This window comes from Clinocottus analis, unplaced genomic scaffold (genome assembly GCF_023055335.1).
Source record: "Clinocottus analis isolate CAN_PGR_092001 unplaced genomic scaffold, fCliAna1.0.p SCAF_4, whole genome shotgun sequence".
NCBI lineage: Eukaryota > Metazoa > Chordata > Actinopteri > Perciformes > Cottidae > Clinocottus > Clinocottus analis.
Genome location: NW_027176153.1, coordinates 6,681,287 through 6,703,553, shown reverse-complemented (window position 1 = coordinate 6,703,553; position 22,267 = coordinate 6,681,287). Strand labels below are relative to the sequence as shown.

The following is a 22,267-nucleotide window of genomic DNA, read 5'->3' as shown; positions in this document are numbered from 1 at the left end:
AACCACACTAGTCAATTGGTGGAGAGGATGATTAAAAGTGACAAGCATCACCATCGTCGCCGCCATCCCCGACCTTCCTCGACACCTCCCCGTTCTGGCCCTCCCCCCGGCAGCACTCGGGGAGGACTATTTTTGGCCACGCTTCACTAAATAAGGCCGTGGAGCATGGCCGAGCGGGCGGGCCGGTGGAGTGGCGCGCGTGTCCGGTTCTTACCTTAGTATAAAAACCCTGGGATGGAGGGGGTTTCCTGTGATCGCTCTGAACCTTGCGCTCGCCAACCCCCCACCCCCTCACGGTGCTCTGATTTGCTCTTGTCTATTTTTTGACACTTTTACATAGCCAATGCACAACCACTGCCGGTGTATTCCAGAAGCTTCGGTTTGATATGTAATTGCTCTTTTTTTTTGTAGTCTATCTTTCAACTCCTTTGATTTTTGGAGGATTTGCCTTTTTTTCGACTGCTGGACGACATATCGGGGGAAGTGACTGAGTGGAATATGGGGGCGAAAGGACAGGAAAGACGGGAAAGAGTAAGAGATAATTCAGTTAAAAAGCTCCCTTTATTTCCTTGTTCTTTCTTTCTTTTTTGTCTTTTATCCATCCAAACTTTCCACCTCCATCCTTTACCTTTTGTTATTTTCCTTCCCTCATTCTTTCCTTCCTCGTTTCCAGCATCCTATACTTGCTCTCCTTCTTTTCCTTCTCATCTTCGTCCATGAACTTTATTTCCTCCCCATCATTTCCTTCTTTAATTATTTTTGTTCCTCCCGCTACTCCCCATTCTTACTTCATTCCCACTATTTGATTTGATATTTCCCCTGCATGGTCTTCCCTCACCCACTGTCTCCCCCCTCACTCTTCCATGCTCTCAACCCTTCCCCCGCCCTCCCTCCCTCCCCTCTTCCCGATTTGTCCTTCAGCCCTGTCAGCACTCACTACATCGCTCCATCTCCTTCTCGGGCAGTCTGATCAGCTGTCTAACTTTACATGGCCCGGCGTGGTGCCGGCTGACGCATCCCGCTGCCCAGTCATCACTTCAAATCCAGTCCTCTTACACAAAGCCCCATTCTTTTTATCTTGGCCACTATTTTTTGCTCTCTACCTGCACTGGGGGTCCTTTTTTTCTTTCTTAGGCTGCCTGTTTTTTTTTCCCCTCCTTTTTTTCCCCCCTAACCAGTATGAGAGAGAGAGAGAGCGAGGGAGAGAGAGAGAGAGAGAGAGAGAGAGAGAGAGAGAGAGGCAAGGCAAGTCCCGTGACCCTCTTCTTTTCTCTCCTCCTCTCACTCCTCCTCTCCACCTCCTCCTCTCCGCAACCTTAAACTCTCCATCGCTGATTCAGCTCCCAGGGAGGAGAGACTCTGCCTGCAGCGGCTGCTCCACTCCGCATGGGCCGCCATCCCCTCTGCTCTACGGTAGGTGTCCTGAGTCTTTTACTGGGAATCACCAGCATGCTTACTACTGTACTATATATATATATATATATATATATATATATATATATATATATATATATATATATATATATATATATATATATATATATTCTTGTGAATGCGTGAATGCATAAGTGTGCTTTGTCCCATTCACCTTCACACACACACACAGACAGTTTGTTTCATCAGCTGCTCTTTTGACACAGATTGAGTTTTTTTTTTCGAGGAAATACTTCTTCTCATGTATTCATCACTCCACTGGTCAGAGTTGTGAGTCACACGTTGGCAAAGAACCATGCTAATACATTCACCCCAGGTGAAAAGGTCAAGGGTTATCTGTGAGGCGCTCCACTCCGCAGTGTTTTCTAATCAGCTGGCTGCAGTTATAACCAGTGAAAAGCAATTAGAACAATAATGTTAAGTAGCTGAATGTTTCCTTTTAGTTTTTTTGACTGAAAATAAGATAAAGGTCACATGAATGTACACAGTGCGTGCGTTAATTCAGTAATTTAGATTGTTGCTTTTTTTATGTGCAGGCTACATTCATTATATATATATATATATATATATATATATATATATATATATATATATATATATATATATATATATATATATATATATATATACTTTTTTTGGTGTAAATATTCAAGGCAGCATATGGGCCACTACATTTGTTCTTCCCATGAGGCCGCAGGAGAAACGCATGCCGTGCTCTATATGCAGCGCAGGACAGGTGTGATTCATCAGCAGAAACACCAGCATGTTCTAATGTGCAGCGGCGCTAAGATGCAGCGGGACCTGGGCTCTATCTATAGACGGGACACACACACACACACACACACACACACACACGTGTCACTCCAGAGAGAGAGAGAGGTTCAAAGGAGGGGCGAGTTTTCTAAAAGTGTCACGCATGTGCTCCTGTCCCTCCATCCTGCTGCCCGGGGCGGGTTTCTTCATCCCGTTAGCAGATACCAGGGGGATCAGGGGCGCTCAGCTGTCACGGCAGGCGTCCGGAGAGCCCGAGGGCCCGAGGTGTTGGGTGTCCTGGCCCCTATAGGAGGTTGTGGCGGTTACAGCAGACACGCAGCTGTTTCAGAAGAATCTATCTAAGACATCCCGTCGGGTGTGAAACTTTTGCTTTATAAGGCATTAGCTTTATAAGGTGTTAGCTTTATAAGGCGTTAGCTTCACTGCAGCGGCTGTGAGAGTGGGACCCGGTTTATTAGAGAAGGAGAACTTATACGATCTGGTTTGGAGGGATGCTTTTCCGATACGGCGCCCAATTGTAAGGATTACTGAAGTTGCGCCGGATGTCGGCCAATTCCATCCACTTCCTGCCCCAATGCACGGCGCCGCGTCTCACCATCGACAGCGCTCGTGTCACGGGAGAATTGTAAATCCCGTTCGGAATATCTGGGGAGTGGATGGGCGGCTTAATTCCTTGCAATGTGCCAACGTCTAATGCTGGGCTGGAGTGTGTGTGTGCGTGCGTGTGTGTGTGTGTGTGTGTGTAAGTGTGTGTGTGTCCCTCGTTTACCAGCCGTGTGATTTACAAAACCTTCCTTTTCATCGCTGGGAGAGAAAAGAGGGGGGGAATAAGGGAGAGGGGGAGAGAGAGAAGGGACGAGTGTGATTTATGAAAGAGACTTTTAGTTTAATTACTGGGCGGGCACGGGCGGCGTGCACAGCCCCCACGGCGCTGGTTACACGGCGGTGGGAGCACGCATCAGGGCTGCAGAGCGCGACATATTCGTGTCGGCTTTTCATGCGCGGGTGCAGTGGATGCACTTGATGCAGCGGTTAGAAATGCAGCGCACGAGAAGTCCAACGTGTGTGTCATGTGGGAAGCTGTCCAGCAGCGGCTTGAAGAGCTGCGATTGTCGCTCAAGGTTAAAGGTCGACAGCCAAAGATAAAAAGGAAAGACACTTTTGGCAAAGCCGGTGCTTCCGGGTGCAGTGCATGCTGGGGAATGGCTTTTCCCACGACTTGTTCATATGAACAGTTTCCGTTCTTATAACTGGTTTTGTATTTTTTTGGGCGATTTGTTCATTCAAAAGGGGGACATAAAGTATTTGCTGCTCATCCGTAAACACACACACACACACACATACACACATGCACGCGGTAACCAATAACCCTGACGTGCTTCCTGCCGGTTTCCCTCAACGCCTCTCTCAGAGTCCTTCGTTAGTGGCCCGCCGTTAGCGATGGTTCAATTCATTAAAAGCGCGACTCAGCCTTTGTGCATTTGCTTATAAATTGGTATTGATCTCTGGGAGGGGAGAAGAAAGGGGGTGCCGGGAGGAGGGGGGGGGGCGGGCTAGTGGATCAGGGACTGAGGCTAATGGGAGGGGGCAGGGGGTCTCAGGTGAACGGGGTTCACTCAAGCAACAAGGGCGTTTGAAGAAGCACATGCTGACACACATTTACACGCACACACACACACACACGTATCGGCATTTCTTCAGTCTTGGGTGGCTGTGGCACCTGTACATTCACCCTCCTCATCTTCATCATCATGACTGCCGTCCGCTCAGTGTGGGACGGTAACGTCGTCGTAGTCTGACCGAGCGAGAGTGTGAGCTGAAGAGAGAGAGAGAGAGAGAGAGAGAGAGAGAGAGAGAGAGAGAGAGAGAGAGCATGCGCTGTATGTGGGGGGGAGTGGTAGGGGGGAAGTCGAGGGGGGAACTGCATAAGCATGGTAGCCTATAGACTGCATGGTGCACAGTGAAAGAGAGAGAGAGAAAGAGAAATGAGAGGAGGAAGTCCTCTCAGCGGTGAAGGACCGGTGGGACGGGCGGCTGTGCACCGGACTAAAAGTTTTCAGTGTGAGCATGAGGGGAGAGATTAAGAAGAGGAGAGGGAGGGAGGAGGATCCGAGTGAGAATGTTCGAAAGGGAGAGTGTGTGTGTGGCTGAACACAGAGACTGCAGAGGCAGCACCTGGGACATAGACTATGTGAGAGAGAGAGAGAGAGAGAGAGAGAGAGAGAGAGAGAGAGAGAGAGAGAGAGAGAGAACAGAGTACTTCTTCTTCTCCTTCCTCCTCTTCTTCTGCATCTCTCCTTTTCCTTCACCGCTACTCGCTTTAGTGCTCCTCTCTTTGGTGCATCGGCCCGGCTGAAGCAGGAGAGAAGGGGAGGTGAAGGTGGTGTGTGTGTGTGTGTGTGCGTGTGTGTGCGTGTGTGTGTGTGTGTGTGTGTGTGTGTGTGGTGTCGGGAGGGGGGGGGGGGGGGGGTTCTTCCAACATCTGCCTGTAGGTAAGTGCAACATCTCCCTCATTTCCCTTCACCCCCCCCCCCTGTCCCTTCCCCGCGTCACCCCTTTCTCTCCGCCGCTGCCTCTGAACCTGCAGCCTGTGACACTCAAGGTGAATTGCGTGCTTGGTGTGTGTGTGTGTGTGTGTGTGTGTGTGTGTGTGTGTGTGTGTGTGTGTAAAACTGCTTCATAACGTACAGTGTGTCAAAGCGGAGCGGACACATGGCGGCAGGAGTTCTGCTGTACTGCAGCATTTCTCTACACGTCTTCCTTCAGGAGTGAAATGTGACTTTTTCAAAGCAGCTTCTTCTCTCTCAGCTGCTTTTTGTACAACAACGGATAGAAGTTTGTCCGGCATCACGGCGTGATTTTGGAATTTTTTTTATTCCAGTTTTTAATGGTTAGTTGTATTTTTTTTTCGCGGTGCAAACCGCTCGGATGCTCACAGGAACATGCTGGGCCCATATAGCAGTGGGAAAAGTGCTTTCGGGGCGCCGTTTTACTGCAACTTATTATTTTCAATATGTGTGTACAGAAATGACACAGGAGGTTATGTACATTCTTTGGTCTGCGCGGATCCTGATTCAACATTTTTTCCTTCTCGTTGAGTGGGCGTGTGCCGGGGGGAGATGTTGGGTGAAAGGGGGGCGGGGCCTGATGCGCCACCAAGGACAGTGGCCTGCTTGGGGGACATACTTCTTTATATGCCCATATGAACACGAGCAACTATGGAATGTAAAGAAGTATGTATCCCAGGTTGGGAAAAATTACAGCGCAGCATCTGCAAACAGCAACAAAAAAAAAAAAGCAACCCGAATGCAAACATGTAACCGCTCTGGACCCCCATTGGAGAAGACCCTCTATGTGCACGCCGCGCTTCTTCTCCAGCCCCGACGTGGCCCGCTTGAGTCCAGTTGGCTCAGCACTGCAGACGGTAGAAAATTGTGGATGCAGCCTCGACTCCAGTCAGTAGTTTTCCGGTCGGCCGCCATAGATTTTTAGGATATCGCTTTCACTCTGTTCTTATTATTTATGTAGGCGGACGTGTTTCCTATATTCTGATGCCGATGAGTTCAAGTCCACCTTCTGCTTACTTTGGGCGTATTTTTTTGTTTGGGCTTTTTGTACGGGACAGTGTGAACTGGCTAAAAGTACACACATGCACAGATACACACACACACACCCACACACACACACACACACACGCACACACACACACACACAGACTGACTGACAGACAGCAGTTTCCAGTAAATGGTGCAGTGATTAAATGCTGGCTAATGGATAGTAATAGGTCCGAGAGTATGGTCAGAGAGAGGAAGAGGAAGAGGCAGAGACCGGCCCGCAGGACTCTCCCACCGATTGTTGTGTTCTTGGACGCCTGTGTGCAGTCGTGCTGTCTGGCTTCCAGTTGTGAACGCTTCAGATGTGATTGTTTTGTCAAAATTTGGTGGAGTGAAAAAATATGATTTTATTCATTTTCACTGATCAGCTGTTGTTTCTTTTCAAAGACTGTTTATAAGGAAAGTAAAAGTGGAACATTGGTTTGTGGACTTCGGTTCTAAAGCCTTGAGTTTGTCATTTTTGCCGTCGCCATCTTGTTTTTTTGGCAACAAGAAGCGACGGGGGAGGGTGGAGCTAAATACTACCGAACGCTGAATCCTTTTTATTTTTATGGCAATTGAGATTGAAAACACTCTGTGAAAGGGTGAAAGTTGTCTCATAGACGGTCAGAGGAGTCGCCCCCTGAAAATGCTGGTTGAAGACACTTCAGCATTGGCTTGTCTTTTCTTATACTTATACTTTAACTTTTCAGGAGCAGTGGTTATGTTTTATGGAGTTTACTAAATACTTTAAAGAGACAGAAGTGTCAAAAATAATGGGACGCAAGAATAAGAAAATGAGTTATAGCGTTGCTGCCACTGTACCATCACTTTTGTGCAAATAGTCTTTCACTCTAATACAGGAAGTATTTATACTCCGGGTGTGGCTTTGGGAGCAGGTATAACAACCGTGTCAGGTTTTTAGTCTATGGATGTTGGCCTACTTTGTATACAAATACTGTATGTGACCCACTTAGTGTGTACTTGTCCCTGTTTAGGTGTTATTTGGGGCAGTTTCAGTGCACTAATTTGGCCCAATCAGGTGCACACCCCAGGGGTCGTTGTGCCGGTGTGGCGACCGCCGGACCGACAGAGATCCGCAGTTGGATTACACTTCCTGCCAATCTTATTTTCTTATACAAGTAAAAAAAAAAAGAAAAGAAGAAATGTTAACAGGGGGTATCATGAACGAGGAGAACCGCCTCATCACAGTGCGACGCAGCCAGACAGCGTTTGGAAGCTAATTAACCATCAGTGAGAGAGACAGATCTAATCTGAGCCGGCGCGTGAAGAGGCCATTGAGATAAACCGGCTTCAGGAATGTCGACTTCAGCGCGTGTGGAGGAGGGAGGTGAAGACATATTCATAAAGCCGCGCCAAAAACACAAAAAAATATCTTCGCGAGTCAAGTGTGTGTGTGTGTTTTATGTTGGAGGGATTTATTGAGGTGATTTGTAAGAGCGGGAGGGAAAGGTCGAGTACTGTTCGAGAATTCAGACGGAAGGGCACGGTGCTGAGGGTGGACTAGAGGGGGAGGGGTAGGGGGGGTAAAAAAGGGAAAACGGGAGAGCAGCATGGACTGGAAGTGAGAATCGGAGCGGTGGGAGTTGTGGCGATTGAGCGTGTGAGATGAGGCGAGGCTAGAGAGGCAAAAAGAGAGAGAGAGACTGGATTGATGATGGCGTTCAGGGCTGGTGTGTGTTGAGGGGGGGGGGGGGGGGGCTGGGGGCGGGTATTGTTCTGTCACTTTGCCTGTGTCAGCAGGTGGAAGCTCTCATCAGGACATTAAATATGCAACAATGCTGACTGCGGCACCGTGCTGAGACAGCCAAAGCCGGACGACTGCGGGGTGGGGACGGGGGGCCCCCCGCTAGAAGTAAACCAGCGCTCAACACTCATCCATCCATCCACCCTTACACACACACACACACACACACACACACACACACACACACACACACACACAGACCTCCGGCTTCTTCTCGGGGCTGACCCTCCCTCCCTGCTCTCCTCGGCTGACTCGCTGGTTCAGCCGGCTGGTTGACTGGTCCCACCCCCCCCCCCCCCCCCATGCCCACCCCACATCAGGGAGTCCACACAAGGGCAAACGGCAAAGCTAGTAATCCACGGGCCCAGTGAGGGATTAGCGGCAGTTACATAGAGATCAGTCATGCGGAACACTGACGCCCGGAAAACATCTGAAACGCGGAGATTTTATGTAAAACCTGCGGAGCGGCCGACGTGTGAATGGATGCTTGGTTCGCCGCTCTCTGCCAACTGCAGATAAACTCACTCGGTCTCACTGAACCATTTTAGATGTCCCAAATGTCAAGGGGTCGGGGGGTTCAGGTGACGAAACTTCACATCAACGTAGGATTCACGAAGCCGTGCTCACACTTGCTTCTGAGTTTTCAATGAATTGAAACTACGTTGCGTGAGGTCATTCGGCAAAGAATTAACGCCGGCGTTCAAAGCGCACGTTCCTGCTAGAAGACATTACTACCATCTCCTGTCCGTGAGTATTTCAAACCACGGATGGATGTGGATACGTCCTGAACTGTCCGTTTGTGTATCACGCCGGCCCCTCCACTCGTCAGACCTGTCCATGTGTTACCTTTAAAGCAGCTGCGTTCATCATTTTGTTCACAGTGCTGATATTGTATCAGGCTGAAAATACAGGAAATAATAGAAATATCATAACTTAGGGTATACAATGAATGATTTCATGTATTTGTGGTGTAATTTTCTTACGGCACTACAAACAGAAGAAACAAGGTGTGTATTTCATTTTTTATCAGCAAGTGAGTCTTTGAGGCTTCATAGTGTAGCTGTGTAGTAATGGAGGAATATGTGTGTGTGTGTGTGTGTGTGTGTGTGTGTGTGTGTGTGTGTGTGTGTATGTGTGTGTTCTGTATGTACCCATGCGCTATACACCTGTCCTTTATTTGCATGATAGAGGACACAGAGAGGAGGAGTGAGCATGAAGGAGGGATGAGATTGCAAAGTCAGTTTTATATTAAGTGTCAAGAGTTTATTGCCTGGAGTTGTTTCTTTTCTCTCTTTTAATCATGTTTATAGTAAGTGTGCATCAGCAGCATATCCACAGAATATAATCGGGGTAAAGAGTAATGGAAGCGGAAACAGAAGCGGTGGAGTGGTAATGTATGTGTCATCTCGGCCGGATACAAGGACACACACACGGCCGATTATACCCCTCTATGTTTATGAGAGTGGATCTCAGGAGGAATGTACATCTGATCTGCCCAAAGTCATTCCTCAAACAATAGTTGGATACATAAAATACACACACGCACACATACACACACACACACACACACACACAGACTGCCACGTGTTTTTGGTTAGATTAAATATAAATTCATTTATCTGGCTGTCTGTGTTTTTTGAACACTCGGGTAGTTAACGTAACATGTTTCGTTACGTGTAGTTTACGTTGTGAAACTGTTGCGGTTCTGACCCCTCAAAGCACATTTACACTACATGACATCATTCATACAAGGGGAAAAGTGTCCCGCCCGAGGACACATCGACATGGTTGATCCTCTGATTGTGACTCACAAAAAGGCGTTGATTTGGTTTAGCCAACAGAACCTCTAAGTCAGGGTGTGGAACAAAACATCGTAGTTTGGCTTGAAGTAGTAATGTTTTTAATTTAACACACAAAAAAAATCACTGCCAACCAACATTTGGTTTCGCATTGCACCCCAATAGCACCGTGTTGGTCCGTCCCATTCAGCAGCCCTCCATCCCTCCATCCCTTTGAGGACTTCCTTGCTCCGTCAGTTGCTCTTCATCTGATGCTTTACATCGGAGTCACTTGACTTGTTTGGCGCGTCTCATACAGGCGCTAAAGGGTGCCTTGTGTGTCTGCATCAAAACACAGAGGGCCGCTGCCCAACAGTCCGTGTTTGTCTCTTTTCTCACGTTATAATGGACATAAGGTATCTGGACTGAGAGCACTGACTTCCTGCAGCAGCTTGTATTTGTAGCATATTGATGTGCTGAAGCCAAGGTAAACGCTGGCAAACCGCTCATGCTCAACTGCTTTGTGAAAAGGTGCCGGCTTTTTAGAGTTGTGTTGTACAGGAAACGCCTCAACGAAACCGCGGCTGACAAATTGCTCTGATGAAAGAAAAAAAAGCAGACGGAAGAAGAAAAAAAAGATAAGGCCTTGATAACAAACGACTTAGGAAAAACCTAATGAATTACTCATAATCACGAGCCTTAAAAGTCAATTAGTTAATTGGCCCGGCGAATTAATGTGAGAACGATGGCGCTCCGGATCAAAAGGAAAGTGGGAATCGATGAAGACAACACACAGAATAATGAGAAACCAAATGACCATTTATCATTTAGCGATTAAGTCATACATTCTCTGCGAGTGGGTTCAGCGAGGAGCTTCACCCTGCCCCTCAACACACACACACACACACACACACACACAGACACACACACACACACACACACACACATACATACAAGCAGTGCACCTCTGAAAATCCGATCAGTCCCGGGACAGGGATCAATGTTGAGGTAATTTGTTTCGATCAATTAAACAGACATCTGCTTGAATTAGACTCCAATAGACTGCAGAAGGCCCAAACCCTTCCTATCCGCCTGAGGATCTGTGTGTGAACATGTGTATGTGTATGTGTGTGTCTGTGTGTGTTTGTGTGTGTGTTCTTTTCCGTGGATGTGTAAAGTGAGAACACACAAAAGGCGAGGAATCTAACATTTCCATCAGAGAAAAATTGATGATAACCGGTTAATTATGACATCGCTTTGCAGCTAATGTTTCCTCTTATCACACGCTTCGCTCCTGAGACGCAATGCGTGGAGGAAGAAAAAAACGTCACATCTGGACCGAGCGATGCCGCGGGCCACTTTGCCTCTTTGCCTCTTGTTCACGGCGCAGGGAGGTGTGTGGGGGAGGAGAAAGGGGAGGGGGCAGTTTGTATTTGCCCGAGTGTAATTTAATGGCTCCCGCTAGTGTTCTCTGTACGTCGAGTGATGTTGCTGACGCCGGAGTCTGTCCATTACCGTACGGTATGGCGAGGGAGGGTCTGCTCCCTCTCAAATGAACACGCCGGGTAATTGTTATGCAGTGAAGCTGTGAAGCAGAGGGAAGTCATTATGAAAGGAACAAGGGCACCGTGGTGGTGGTGGTTTAGGTGTAGTGGTGGTGGTGTAGTAGTGGTGTGGTGGTGTAGGGTGGTGTAGTGGTGATGGCGTAGTAGAAGTGGTGTGGTGTTGCTGTAGTGGTGGTGTAGTGGTGTAGTGCTGGTGTAGTGGTGGTGGTGTGGTGGTGTAGTGCTGGTGTAGTGGTGGTGGTGTGGTGGTGTAGTGCTGGTGCAGGGCCCCCGTCCTCCACTGTTCCCCAATTCCGCTGCTCGCTGGAGATTACACACAGTTTCGCGCGCAGGGTCCCACCTTACGACGCCCTCGCAATTACTGCCGGCGTTCACAGTCGATCCTAATATTCTAATTACTCTCCGTCTGTGTTCATGAGGTCATAACGGTTTTACAATTTTACGACACAGTAGTTCTCTGTTCACCAAAAAAAATGAGGGGTGAAAAAAGAGGAAAGGCATTTCCCCGCTCCCGGCGTTCCCTCTGATGACGCCGTACTGTGCGCTGCCACTTGCGCCGCAGAACAAACACTCTGTTTAATTAGCTCAACATACATTTGTGCTGTAGAATGTATATCGCACCACACACACACACACACACACACACACACACACACACACACACACACACACACAGCACACGCATCCTCCTCCTGCCTCGTTTCTTAAATAAATTGCCCAGAGAGGGATCGCAGGGAAAACATAAAGTGGAGTTTCAGTGATATATATCTCATAACTCAGAAAATATAATGCATTCCTGTTTTTTATTTCCATTATGAGAACAGTGACTGCCTGACGGAGCGGTGTCATCCTCATTTTTTGGGGGGCGGGGGGGCTACTTTGAATCAAGTGTTCATGACTAAATCAAGCACAAATTAAAAAAAAAAAGTCTAATGTTGTCACAACCCGGTCATAAAGTTTGCCTCTTTAATTTGGTCTTTGTTGTAATTGTAATTTCTACACCTCACCTCATCAAATAAGTTATTGGATTGAGGGTTCTTTGAGAATTTCAATATTTTGTGTGGGGTGGGAGGGGGTTATGCAGCTTTAGTGGACGCAAAAGCTGCGTAGTCTTGTTGCAAATGTACTTTTTTCCACTGATTCATTTTCTTTTGGCCGATGAATCGGCTGCTGCTGCAGCTCTCTCTGAGGCATAAAGGAATAGGAACACATTTTTTCATTGTAAAATGTCATACCGAAATAAATTGACGTGCGACTCCACGACCCGTTCATTGGAACGAATGTCTTTGGCCTGCACCTCCAGAAAGAGTGTAATTGGGAGCAGCGTGCAGGAGAGTCGTCAGTTAGGAGAGTTAACTGCTGATACGCAGGACGATGGAGGAGGAGTGAGGAAATAGCGGCGAGCCCCGCCCCATCCTGTGAGCGCACATTTATCTAAGAGGAGAGTGCAGCGTCAGGACAAGGCTAGTTAGCATTCCCCTGTCATCACGACCGGCGGGGGATAGAGGTTGAAGTTAGAAGAGGTAAAGGACAGAAGAATGGAAGAAAGAAGAGAACCGTGGTGACACATTAGAACCATTATTAGTAATCTAAAATGTGGTTCTTGCTTTGTTTTTTCTGAGGTTTATTTTAGGTGGAGGGCCGGAGATGACAATAAAGGACAGGAAGAATGATCAATAGACAAAATAAAGGAGAAACTAAAGAGAGTTGGATCGTAAAGAGCATGAATGACGCAGAGAGAGAGAGAGAGAAAGTTAATCTTCCCAAACCCATAAAGAGTTATGCGTTGTGATCTGTTCCACCGATCGTTGTGTGCTTTAAGATAATTGCTTCCATTTTGTTGCGCCGAGACTATTACAGTGTATGATAGCCGGATTACCATCTGTAACAGTTGGCTTTACACGGCAGCAGCAGTAAAGAGCCGCTGGAGGAGCTCTGGGTTTAGTGAGTGGGCTGCGTGCGGCCCTCGAGCCCCGGGGCCCGTGTAGCGCCGATGCTCTCCTTAGGAAGGATTTCACCCGCCAGAGTGGACACGGTCTTTTTCTTTTTTCCACCCGTCAGATTCCAGCGACGTCAGCACATCACCTTGATGGGACTGTGTTCTCAGCAGGAAAGGTGTCCGTCAGTGTGACTGCCCAGAATCAGGCTGGTTGTTTTTAATCTTTACTTTGATGTTGTAAACAATTTATTTTGGGATTTAAGGAAATCTCAGGAGATAAATATCCTTCTAAATGTCAAGCCAGTGTGGGTCATGCATGTCATTTCAGAAGGCTGGAGATATTCTAAATTATAACTACACAAATCCTGACGTGACGCTACTTAATAGTAAATAGAGCAATTAAACAACTTATGCTCAAAGTTCAGATCACAGTTACTACGACATGCAAAGCCTTTTAGCTCTGGGTTAACAGATAGAATCACCACAATGTCTCCAATATAAGTAAATTAAAAATAGTTAAGCAAACTTCAATCAGAGTAAAAAGTGCACTTGTTGTGAGGACTATCTTCAGCCACAGATGAATACACATTCGGTGCACTCGAGCTGTTTTGCAGTACCAGTGTCTGACGGTCAATGTGGGACTGAGTCACAATGAACTACAGAATGTTTGTTCATGGGGATAAAGAAACGTTTTTTTCTCCTTTTTTTCTTCTACTTCACTATACGAGAAGCCAGGAAGCTTTAGGTGTTTCATTTCTTCCTTTGCCTTAATGAACGCTTCGTGGTAAAAAATAAAATATAAATAAAGCCGCCAAGATAACAAATGAATAGTAGAAAGCGTGTGGTAAGGCAGACTTGAGTTGCTTCCATGAGTCTCCAGCTACACTGAGAGCACTGCGAGCGCTACACCGAGAACGCGACACCGACAGCACTACAGCGAGAGCGCTACACCGGAAGCGCTACACTGAGAGCGTTGAGAGCGCTACGTTGAGAGCGCTACATTGCGAGCGCTACATTGAGAGCGCTACACCGAGAGCGCTACACTGAGAGCGTTGAGAGCGCTACGTTGAGAGCGCTACGTTGAGAGCGCTACATTGAGAGCGCTACATTGAGAGCGCTACATTGACAGCGCTACACTGAGAGCGTTGAGAGAGCTACATTGAGAGCGCTACACCGAGAGCGCTACACTGAGCTTCAAGAGAGAGTCAGAGCGCTAACCGAGAGAGAGACTTTGGAACTTGTGTGGTTTGTTATGGGAACAATAACGCTCCGGGGCAGCGGGGCGTTGTGGCCTCGGCCACACGGCCGCTGAAAGAGGAGGAGAAGAGGTAGTGGAAAGAACAAGGGGGAGATGGAAAAAAGGAGGAATATCTTTAATAACATATGTACCTCAGAAAGCAGAGTGGGGAAAGTATCGTCTGCTGTAAGTGAAGGTGAACGATAGTGTTCTACTGTTGCAGCATGTTGGGGTTTATTGTACCTGCTTTATATGTTAAGTTGGTTAGTTTCATCTGTGATCATATCTTTTAATCTGCAAGGTTTGACAGACGTATAAACCTGGGGAAGAGCCTGTGTTTGGTCGTGTGTATGTGTGCGTGCGTCCGTCTGTCCGTAGTTAATCTCCCATACTGCTAAAGTTATCAGCCAAATATAATGTGTGCTCATGTATGCCTGTATGCTCAAGGTCCTCTTGTGTTTTTGGATGTTAGTATTTTTTTATTGACTGTTTTATACTTTCACTCCTGATTCCTTTCAACCAGCTGGCAGCATCAACTGCTTTGCTAGTAAGATCAGAGATTTTGGCCTTGTCTACGCCAATCAACACCTGACATCAAAAGAAAGGTTTGGTCTTATTTTAACCTGTGTTGATTCTTAAAACAACACAGAATTCTGAAATATCATGAGAGTTAAAATTTGTATATGAAAAACAGTTGCTTAATTCATGTTTAGCAGATACAGAGCAACATTAGTATTCATTAGTGTATGTTGTGTTCGTATCACCTGAAGAACGTAAGCCCAATATTCACTTTCCCTCTGACTCTGTTTTGGTCTCCACCAATGCCGGAGAAAGAAATATCTGCTAAGCTGCTGATGCTCACCAGCTATAGCCAATAACTCAGTCTGCTGTTTGGTCAGATTCAACTATTATGTTGCCGGGCGTTTAGAGTACAGCAGGATTTTCAGAGCTTCCTCTTAAAAAACGCTTGCTGTGAGCCATAAGAGACATACCAAAGTGAACTGCAGAGTAAAGTGCAGATCCCCGTTGGATGTCCCTGCAACTGCTGTGATGGTTGATGGAACCAAATTGTGCAAACCGCGAGGAGTCAGCAGCCAATGACGGGACAAAACAGTCAATAAAGAATATGTTTTCAAATTGTGGAACCGCTGCAACCACGAAAGGTCCTTGAGCAGGAAGTCATAAATGAGCACATTGATTATGAGTCTCTCGGGTCCAGCGATATGCCAGATTATCCGTGGACAGACGCGGAGATGCACACACGCACACACAAACACAAACACAATCATAATTTCCAGGATAATAACGACGTAGTCCGAATGACTGGTGTTGCATTTCACTCTGTCACCAGACTCCTTTTGTTATTCAGCCCTGCTATGTGTAAATGTTTAACCTCACAGCGATACTCATCTCCAGTCACTAGAATAGTCTACTCTGCACTTTAGGCTCCGCCCACCTCCGTCGCCTCGGTCCTCACTGGAGTCCAGGCCGCCTTCAAGCCGAGCGCTTTGTTGACTCACTTTAATCACACTCCCCCGTCCCCGACACGCCTCGTCTTTGCACAAGCGGGCGAGGCGCTCATCTGCCACAGATTCTAATCTGGGCGGCTCTAACTAGCCAAAGCCTCTTTTTTTTCCTCCGATCCTCATTGGCCACCAAGTGAGGACAGAGCAGAGTTGTACTGAAGCCTTTCACCCTCTGAGTGGGGGTCCCCCACTCCCCCATTGGGGAAGACAGTGTGGCGGCCATCTTTTACGCCCCGAGATCCTTTCTGACTTCAACTGCATTGGATTTTTTTTTGTTTTTGTTTCGCGACAGAGCGTGTATCACGCCGCCTTTGTGGCCTCCGTCGCAGCCTGGAAATGGAATGCACGGCTAAAATACCTAAGTGATGGCGATGGTTCGTTAAGGGACGGGACGGGAGGAGGGGGGGTTGGGGCGTGCTCAGAGTGAGAATCAGAGAGAGAGAGAGAGAGAGAGAGAGAGAGAGAGAGAGAGAGAGCGAGGTTAAGACAGGAGGCAGGCCTGCTGCGGTTTGGCAGCCACATGGACCGTGACATCATTCCGCAACAAGACGGGATGACGTCTTTAATGTTGAGTCCTTTAGACCAAAATGATGTTGAATTGTTTCATTTAACTTGCGCTGTGCCCTCCATTCTCTTCATCTCCGCTCGCTTGAGAAACCGCAGCCTTCTCCCGTTGGCCTCCCTTTGTTCTGCTTTGACAGGAAGTTCAGCGACAGTGCAGTGAGTCACCGGCTCGTGTACATTTTTTAACATCCTTATGTTCGTTTACGGCCGCATAATTACGGCTGCCGTCGGCCTCCATTCCAAGTTTGGAAGCCACACCTCAGCGTTTTCCAACACATAAAAATCCCACACTGCACGGCGGCTCGGGTGAGCTCGTTTCAGTTTTTTTTTTATTTTTATCTCATTACAGTTATTGATGGTGTGTTACTGTGGTGAGGACAGGTCCCAGCTGGTTAGCCGTACACGTGTTTGCTGAACAGTGTTCCGGCTTGAAGACTCTCTGGATATATATTTGGTGAAATTACGGAATAAAGTGGTTCATTAAGGACACTCATAGTGCCATCCTTCTGGAATTTCACCTCTGCAAAGCCCTAAGAAAAGACAAAGTCCCTCAGGGTCCAGCGAGGTTCTATTAGCGGAGGATCTGGAGGCTGGTTCCCTCTTTAAAAAGGCTCCAGAAGAGTCAGTCAAGCTGTTTGTGTGTTGCACTGGCCCACAGAGAAAGCAGGGGAGAGGAGAGGATATAATTAAATATATCATCCAAATAGGTATTGATCGTCTTAAGGGTGTTGCCGTTAGATTAAAAGGTTAAGGAATAAAACCGCTTTGGGGATTAAATCATTGTGAGGTAAAATCAAGAGCGGCGGAAGATAAACGCCGCAATAATCGCAACGAACGAGCGCCGCGGACGCGCTTAACGCCGTCCTGCAGAGGCATTAAAGATCTGGTCGAGATGCGCTTAAGGACCACGAGCGGGATGACAACCTGCGGAGGGACTTTTGGAAGTATGAACACAAGGTCGCAGGCCGTCATCGTGGCCGTCGCTAACGCTTAGGAGATGCTTATCGTCGCAGGCCTGCGGTGACCCTGAGAGGGCCGGCTGATAAAGAAAGAGAAGGAGAAAAAAAAAAAGGTTCAGCGTCGTGGCTGCCGACGCCAGGCCTGTGACACCTGAGCCGAGCGGCGGCACAAGGTCAGGAAGCGCTTTCTAACCGACGGACGTGTTCTTATCTTAAAGGGGGAAGCGGCTGAGCCGAGGATATAGGGTCCCGTTACGCTCCTGTCTCCTTCCATGATCAACCCAATCGGGGGAATAGTGCTGAGTCAGCCGCTGGGAGCTGCACACGTCTGAGTGCAGGGGGGAGGAGGGTGTGGAGGGTGTGGGGGCAGGGGGGGCGAGGAGCCCAGCCAGCCGGTGTCTGCAGTGGACTGCCGCAGCGCTGAGCGCCGCGAACCTGCACGACGGAGGGCCTCGCTGGCTGAGAGGGGCCTCACTGCCCCCAGTTTTAATTTCATCTAAATGTATTTTGTACGCCACTCTCTGCAATGCTCGCCACAACATGCTGGAGACACTGGCAACACCCTGCATGTCTCGAGCGTTCAAGTTTAATATACACGTCTCCCCCTCCGCTTCCAGTCGGCGGGTAATTAGCAGGAGAATAAATACGGCCAGCCACAGGAGATAAAGTTTACAGCCTGACCACGGGTCAACTTGTTTCATTACTATACCGAGCTTTGCATTAAGCTAATTACCAACCGGCAAACATCTCCATCATCAGACGCACACAAGGGTGGGGGGGGGCGGGGGGGGTTGTGTCCGAATCCACTTCATTTGAGGGAGATTATTTTAAGTCAACCGGCTATTTTTGCAACAACCGGTCGAGGGCACGTGTCGTCGGAAGTCTGTCTCGGTGGCGCTGACGCGACAGGGGGAGGTGGCGCGGTGGGGGCGGGTTCAGATGTAGAGCAGAGGCCCTGAGTCAAGGCAGCCGCTGAGTGAGAGCCACTTGTCCCGATAAGGACAGAGAGAGAGAGAGAGAGAGAGAGAAAAAGAGAGAGAGAGAGACAGGCTCCTCTCATGCCCCGAGGGATGCCTCGCACCCCCGCTGACCTTCCACTTATGACTCCCTGACTGCCTCGCCCACTACGTCTATGACTCCAGCTGTCCCTCACCCCCTCCCCTCCTCGCTGTCTCCAATATAAGGGCAGGAATGCAGCGGGCAGCACGGTCCCAGAATAGACAAAGGAGCCGGTCCTACCTCCACCCAGGCGGGACAGAGGGCACCTCCAGACCCACAGGCTGAGGCGGACGGCCTTTACTTCATCTGATCTCTGATCCGGAGCTGCCCCCCCCCCCCCTGTTGAAAGAGCTATCGTGGCAGGCGAGGTTAACGATACCAAAAAAAACCTCTTGGGGTGTAATGGTTCCGTTTGATGTGGGATCTGAGCGGAGGTGCACCGGGGTGGAAGTGGTACCCGTTTGATGAGCGCGTGTGGGCCACGGGTTGACGGAGTGGAGCGCAGGGATCCTCTCGCTAATCTGTTGAAAATCCTGCTGTGAAAAGGATTTTGCGTATTGCGCTCTCTCTCCTCTGAAGTTGATATTCGCGCTTGAACACACACACACACACACACACACACACAAACATACACACACACACACACACACACACACAGGGGGAGAACATACACACACTCGCACGCCCCGGCTGTTCGTCTCCACGTGGACACTCATAGATCATTGTCCGCGGAAGTGCCACATTCACATTCGCACCTCGAAGCATCGGGAGTATCTGTACAGCTCACATGCTTGAAGGCACACAACACACACACACACACACACACACACACACACACACACACACACACTGCAGTGCTGCATGTTGCAGAGGTAGAACAACAGCAGCTCTGGGACAGGTGGAGAATTCAGGCCACGCCAGCTCCATCCTCTTCTCCTTTTCCTCCTCCTCCTCTTCCTTCTCCTCTTCTTCCTCCTACTCCTCCTCCTTCTCCTCCTCCTCCTCCTCCTCTTCCTCCTCCTCCTTCTCCTCTTCCTCCTTCTCCTCCTCCTCCTCCAGTGTGCTACTTCCCACTTTCTATGTTTTTTTCCCCTCTCTCTTTTTTAGGCCTTCTTTCTTTTTTTCATTTTTTTATTTATTTATTTTCTCAGTCATGGATGCATCACCCTCATCAATTTGCCTGTATCTCAGGTGACAAGTTTATTAAACACAAGAGAGAGGGATAGAGAGAGAGAAAGAGAGAGGATAGAGGGAGAGAGAGAGAGAGAGAGAGAGAGAGAGAGAATGGCCTTGTCTTGCTCCTGAGCTTGCTACATGCACTGCCAGTATTTAAGCATTTCTTTTTTTGAATGTGATTTGTGTGCAGTGAGGCTGATGTATTTGTTATCTACAGAAAGGGTGGACAGCTTTGATACAGGGCTGACAGTGTAATCTCTCTCTCTCTCACACACACACACACACACACACACACACACACACACACACACTGAGATGTGTTTAATACAGACTTGAATATTTACCTATTTACCCATTTCACATTTACCTTTTTTAAACAAACATTACTCAAACTAGAGGAAATAGTTCAGGGGACTATTTTCAGCGGCGGATTAATCAGCACGTGGCACTCCAGTGAGTGTTTGTGGCCGCGGGACCATTAGTAGGATCAGAAGTAAAAGACGTGTTGGTTTTGGTACACACGGAATACTTTTATTTATTGTCATGAGATTTGTTGACAGTTAGAAAAATATAGGGAAAGTTTCAGGTGTATGCAGGAAAAATATGTTTTTCTAAAAAAGATTAAAGCAACTGAACGCATTCAAAACCCCAAAATATGAGTATGAACCTGAAAAAAAGTACGACACGGGACCGTTAAACAGTCGTAACAGGAAATACCGACTAACGGGCGCTTATTGACACAATATCATCCGTCTCGCACCGTTATCATTCATTTGTAGTCGTGTTCAAGGCGACGGGATGACGGTAACTTCATTCAGGCCCTCTCTCACCAGCGACTATAATATCTGGCTCTTTGGCTGCTCAATACACCGCTGTGTTCTCCAGCTATGTGGCATGAGGTAGCCGCAGAATACAGTGAGGACTTTCTTTTTTTTTTGTTTAGGTTAGAAAAACAGACTTGAATAATAGCTTTGATATTCAATTCAGTTTATTTTGTAGAGCCCAAAATCACAAATACAAGATTTCCCTCGGAGGGCTTTACAAGCTGTACATCTGATATCAGGGCAAAATCTCTGCTGAAACAGTGTTGAAAGCATTTCCTTTTACCTTCCACATAGTCTATTATTGACATGCACAATAATTAGAGCATCTTTCAGCTTTTAAATCAAATTTGAGTTTACTAAAGGGGAAGGTCTGATTTTGAATTTCATGCGCAAAAATGCTGGGGGGTTTCTGTCAGATAACAAAACAAACAGGCAACAATACCAATAGCTTGGATTCCAGGGCCAAGCCTCTGCTAAAACACTTTATTTCCTAACGATTAAATGATTAGTCGGGCTAATTGAAGCAGGAAATGAGCGAGTTCCACCGAGGACGAGCGGCTCAGCAGGAACACTGCTGAGCGCATCGTCCCGGTGGCGAGCGGAGGGGCCCAGCGGCCCCCGAAACGGCAGGGCCCCCGTTAAAAAAAAAAAGAAAAAACGCTCGAAGACACAAGCGAGAGCCCGAAGGGGTGTGGAGAGGGAGCGTGCTCGCTCGCGTGGAGGGAAAGAGATGTTGTGCGCGGCGCTGCGGAGGTCAATGAGAGTTAATTTTCCCCGCTGTCCTATCCGCTGGCTTCATTAGCGGTATTGGCAGTCGGGTGATGAATTCATTGTTTTCTCAAGTTTGTCTGCGGCCATCGCTTATGTGCTCCTCTCTTATCTATCAGGGCCCTGCGCCCTGTTTTATTCTCATCTCCTCTTCATCAGCCACATTGTTCCTGTATCCCTCCCTCTCTCTCTCTCTCACACACACACACACACACACACACACACACACACACACACACCCTCTGTCCTATTCCTTCTTAAAACGCTTTTTACATTTTTGCGTCTTCAATTCAGCGACATTCTCGCTTTCAAGGGCGACGTTTCCTCCGATACTATGTCTGCATGTTTGTGTTTGTTGTTTGTGTGCGCAACTATTTGCTGCTACTTGTGGACTCATGGACAACCCCTTTTCTTATCATTTCCTCCTTCTCGCTCTCTTTCAGGTCCCACATTTCTCTGTTCACGTCCTCCTGTCCTGACCCGCCTGGTGACCCGCCCGGTGGCCCGCCCCTCAAATGCTTTGCTAAAGCTGGTAAAATGGAACCAAATCAACTGTTCAATGGATTTGGTCCCCTTCAACCAGCTGTAGCTGTGCATTGATCACTCATTGGGCACGCACGAGCGACCCGGACAGAGCGGCGGAAGGACCTAATTCCCTGCAGAGACAAAAACACTTTAAAAATGTAAAACTGAAGCTGCATTTAGCTCCCTCGCAGAAAAAAAAATTGGACTCAGACGGAGACACTAAATACACAGCGTGCACCGTTACCGTGTGGCTTTATCTCCAGCACAGAGATTACCCCAAAGACATTGAAGTCAATAACACATGCTAGGTAAGTAATTATAGATAGTACTGTATCTTGGTGAATTTGTATTTTTTTTTTGTTGTGTGCCGCAGTAATTGCATTGTCCTTTGGAGACTTGTATTATTGTTCTTTGCCGATTTAAAAAGTTATTAAACATTATTTGTGTGTGTGTGTGTGTGTGTGTGTGTGTGTGTGTGCTATCAAGCTATCAAGCATGAGAGCAGATTTTTAAAAAGCAGTTGTGTATATATATATATATATATATATATATATATATATATATATAGATTTGTATGTGTTTGTGACTCCTAATGCACAAGTCTGATTAATAAAGCTTCATCTTAAAGCTCATATCAAATGCTGAAGTGGTCTTTGCTTTGAAGGGGGGTCTTACTAGAGGTTCAAATGGTTGGGTAAAAAAATAATTGCTGTTTTATACTCGGAACCAATTACTTCTGACCCAGTTTGGGATGCGTTGGTTTTCAATTGGGTGATAGAAAGTCTAATAGGTTCTTTACCCAATTACTATTATCGTTATTGCAATTTAGTGTGAGAGA

The 22,267-nt window shown here is 47.6% G+C and overlaps 1 long non-coding RNA gene across 1 annotated transcript; it reads left to right on the top strand.

Moving 5' to 3' along the window:
• Window positions 1-282: 282 nt before the first annotated feature.
• LOC137800803 (uncharacterized) lies at window positions 283-21,974 on the top strand. Its single transcript, XR_011079666.1, has 3 exons — window positions 283-531; window positions 1,341-1,413; window positions 21,348-21,974. It is a non-coding gene; the product is annotated as an uncharacterized lncRNA (long non-coding RNA).
• The last annotated feature ends 293 nt before the right edge of the window (window positions 21,975-22,267 follow it).